The sequence below is a fragment of the Sus scrofa genome, chromosome 3 (genome assembly GCF_000003025.6).
Source record: "Sus scrofa isolate TJ Tabasco breed Duroc chromosome 3, Sscrofa11.1, whole genome shotgun sequence".
NCBI classification, from domain to species: domain Eukaryota; kingdom Metazoa; phylum Chordata; class Mammalia; order Artiodactyla; family Suidae; genus Sus; species Sus scrofa.
The window spans coordinates 44,682,982-44,687,468 of NC_010445.4; the positions used below are offsets into that span (position 1 = coordinate 44,682,982).

The 4,487-nt window shown below is 46.7% G+C and overlaps 1 long non-coding RNA gene across 1 annotated transcript; it reads left to right on the forward strand.

The window, feature by feature from the left end:
• LOC106509732 lies at positions 297-3,737 on the forward strand. Its single transcript, XR_002342489.1, has 3 exons — positions 297-400; positions 1,458-1,569; positions 2,321-3,737. It is a non-coding gene; the product is annotated as an uncharacterized LOC106509732 (long non-coding RNA).

Here is a 4,487-nt window from a genome sequence, read left to right on the forward strand (position 1 = left end):
TGATCTTTTCAAAAATGATGATGCAAGCCTGTGGTTTTTAATCCTCACGTCCATTTAACCTGATGGCCTCTTAACTGTGGCCACTTTTCTTTTGACAAAATAGTGCTTTAATAAGACATCAGTTATTTCGGCAATTTCATTCACTGATTCATTGATTAAAGTATTCATTGAACAGATACCTGGTACCAGAACTGTTGGAGGCCTGAGAATCTAGCAGGAAACGAAACAACTCCCCAATATATATGTATTTTTTCCCACTCTATAATTAAGTTTACATTCTTTCTTCTTACCTTGAGGTTTGCATCCTGCAGCTGGATTTGATGCTGTGAAAAGTGACTGCTTTGGAGCCTGGCAGATAGAGCCTGGAATCGTCCTTCTGCCCCGGACTTTTCCTTGAGTGGTGAGTGTCTTGGGGCTGCTGCCTGCCTGTGTACACAGGAGAGAACCAGTTGGTGAATTGTCTATTTTGCATGAATAATGCATGACTGTTTTGCATTTTACAAATCAGCTCATATTAGTGCAAATTAATCACACTGCTTTGGGTTTATCAAATATCTTAAAAAAAAAAAATTGCTTCCTTCCCCAAGGCAGTAGCATCCCGGTCCCTCCACCCCTGAGCTTACTTCCGCCTTCTCTCGCTCTCGCTCACCAACCCCCTCCCCCGACTCAGAAGCATCAGGTAACAGAAAAGCACAAGCTTGGGGCATTTTCCAAGGAGTCCTGACTGCTTAGGAAAAAGCAAAGGAGTGGGTGTAGGGGGTGGGGGTGGGCAGTGCAGGGCAGTTAGGCCACCCACAAAGATCAAAGGCAAAGCTTCCATTTGTCTCCATTTCAGAACAGAACCATCTTCACAGGTTTTCTTGAGGCCCTTCCTTCATCTTATTGGGCTAAGGTATGGACATTTTCACATTTGCATTCGCTGATTTAAAATCAGAAAAGAGGACTATTTTTAAAGACATCAGAACGTGGTTGTTCCAGCTGTGATTACTCTACCCAGCCAAAACCATCTCTTCTCATAGAGCCTGGGCTCCGTCACTGGGTGCCCTCCGTAGGTGGAAAATATTTCCGTAACTTGACCTGGCTTGGCTTAACTGGGTGCACAAGAGAACATCCATCCCCCAAACACAGTTTTCCAAGCACCTGATTCTATGTGGGGAACCCAGGTACCCATCCTTGTTCTATGTCAAAACATTATAAGCAAAAAATAGCTGAAGTCTTATTGCCACCCAAATTACTCCACTAACTTAGAACTTGATAGGTCTTTAAAAGTTCTTTTAGACTTACATTTTCCAGTAAAGGCACTATATATCACTTTTCAAAGTATGAAATCAGCAAAGCACTAAGAAAGGGGACAACGCCTCATATGACCCCAGGTAAGATTTGCTTGCTCATCTGTTTTACTTCTGGCGGCTAGCCCTTAATCCACACATTTCTCACTTTCTCCTCTATCTCTTTAGAGCAATAATTCTCTGCTGTTTCTTCCTTGGAATCTCCTGGATGCATTTGTCATCTGAGGATGTTCTTGCTGTAGAAACTGAGGGAGGGGCAAGAGCCCAGTTTCCTGGAGAGGTAAGCTTTGGGACACCATTATGTGGAACCCACCCAGAGCCCCAGGAAGGCAGACCTTGTTAAAAAACACAAGGACATTCAGGAGTTCCTGTTGCGGCATCTTGGGAGCACTGGGACGCAGGTTCTATCCCTGGTCTGGCACACTGGGTTAAGGATGTAGCATTGCCACAGCTGTGGCCTAGGTGGCAGCTGTAGCACTCCATCTGCTGCAGGGCAGCCACAAAAGAAAAGAAAAAAAAAAAGGACATTTGGGGGGTTCCTGTTGTGGCTCAGCCAGTTAAGAACCTGACATAGTGTCCATGAGGATGTGGGTTCAATCCCTAGCCTCCCTCGGTGGGTTAAGGATCTGGCGTTGCCACCAGCTGGGGCATAGATTGCAGACGCAGCTTGGATTCTGTATGGTTGCAGCTGTGGCGTAGGCTGGCAGCTATAGCTCCAATTCGACTCTTAGCCTGGGAACTTCCATATACCACAGGTACTGCCCTAAAAAGCAAAAAAAAAAAAAAAAAAATTTAATTTTAATTTTATTTTATTTTGTAAAACCATTTTTATTTTGAAAAATTAAAAGCATATGCAGAAGTATTGAGGATATGCATACCCTTGTGCTCACCCCATTCAGATTGGGTAGTTAGAACTATCTTGTCATTTTTGCTCCACATGTGTTTTGATAGTAGAAATAAAGCACTGCCTATGAGATGTCTATGGGGGGGAGGCATGGCTCTCACCCAGCATTCTCTCCTCACTGCCCCAGGCAACCCCGACCTGCCCCAAGAGACTGCCATCCTTGGGACTGATGGGTTTCCTTCCAGCCCGTTTCTTGTACATTTGCATACAATTCACAGACACAGCAAAAGGAGAGAAGAAGATTATACTGAATCCCCGACGACCTGTCACTCAGCATGGGTGGTTAGTACAATTTCACTTGCTTATTCTCCTTTCTTTCCTCTTTGCTGAGGAATTTTATACCACATCCCAGGCACCATGTCTTTTCATCCTGCCAGGTTGCTGTATACAGTGCTAAGATGCACAGACTTTAGAAAAACGTAACCACAAAGCTGCTATTAAATGTAACAAAATGAGCAGCAATTCCTTATCAACAAACACCTAACTCCAGAATCAGATTTCTCCATTGTCTCAAAAATGTCTTAAGAATTGCTCAGTTTGAATCGGAAGCCCAGCCCTGCATATGGAGGATTCCTTCTGCATTTTCTGTTTATGCCACAAGCATGAGGAAATCAGGTTGCTTGTCTGGAGAAGAGCCCCCATTCTGGGGTTCCTTTTGCTTTCATGGGGTATCAGGGAACTCTGTCTTGGTCCACTCAGGCTGCTGTAACAAAACACTCCAGACCGGGTGGCTTGTCCACAGCAGAAATGTGTTGCTCACAGTTCTGGAGCCTGGAAGTCTGAGACCAGGGTGCCATCGAGGCCAGGTAAACGCCCCCTTCCTGGCTGCAGACCTCTCTGTCCTTCCACATGGAAGGGGTGAGGCACTCTGTGGGGCCTCTTTTTATGACAGCACTAATCCCATTCCTGAGGGCCTGCCCTCTTAATCACCCAACCCCCCTCTCCCTTCCCCACCACCTAGTACCTTGGACATGAAGTTTTCAAATTAGGAATTTGGGGGATACAAACATAATGTTGGACTTCAAGGCCCCTTCAAGGAGATAGAACTCAAAGCTTCTGGGCAAGACAAGAATCACCGGATCCTTATCATCACCCTGCCTGTTCATTGTAATGCCCCCTTCCTGACCTTGAGCAGCCTGGCCTACTCCTTCCTGCCCTTGCTGAAACCAAGCAGGGCCTTGTAGCTCCTGGGCACACAAGCCTTTCTGTGTCCCCCGTTTCTTTTTTTTAGGGAATAAACTTCAGCCTCCATGACCTTCCCTGAGTTCAAAAGGGCAGGTTCAAACAGTTGCTAATCAGGGAAGGGAGGGGATGCAGAGTCCAGGGAGGAGCAGTCAAGAAACTATAGTGCAGCTTTGGGAGCAGGGTCTCGGTCTCTCCTTAAGGAATCTAAACAACAGTATCTGTGAGTCCTTCCGCAGGACTAAAACTTCCAACAAATGGAAGATGCTAATGAAGCTTCTTTATTCCAGAAAGAAATCCACCAGACCACTGAACACTAGCTTCGAAAACAATGCAAGCTTGCCTCTACCCTGATCCCTATCTGCGACCTTATTTTTCACTCCCCAAACTATAAAACCACCTCCCAGTATCTCCTAAGGGGGCGGACAGTCTTTAAGGCATTAGCCTGTTGTGGTCCTCCTTTGCCTGGCAAAGCAATAGATCTGTTTTTCCTCCTTTGTCCAAAACTGTCTCCGTGTTTCTATTCAGCACCAGTGAGCAGAGGCTGAGTTCTGGCAGTACTACTGGGAAAGGTATGTTGCCCCCTCCTCACCCAGCCCCTGTTGGGGTCTTATATACCCCCAACCATCCAGCAAGTGTATGCTAAGACCCCTCTTTCCCCAACCCATCAGCAGGTCAGCAGGTGTATCATGAGACCTCTCCTCTCCCCGGGCTATAAAAACACACACAACCATGCGCTCAGGGTCAGCTCTCCCTGATCATCAGGAAGTCGGCCCACTGTGTTAACAGAGACTCTTGCCTCAATAAACTTGTCTTTTCTTTTCTTTTTTGTCTTTTTGTCATTTCTTGGGCGGCTCCCTTGGCATATGGAGATTCCCAGGCTAGGGGTCCAATCGGAGCCGTAGCCACCAGCCTACTCCAGAGCCACAGCAACGCGGGATCCGAGCCGCCTCTGCAACCTACACCACAGCTCAAGGCAACGCCGGATCCCCAACCCACTGAGCAAGGCCAGGGACCAAACCCACAACCTCATGGTTCCTAGTCGGATTCGTTAACCACTGCGCCACGACGGGAACTCCAACTTATCTTTTCTTCATCCTGCTTTGAATCTG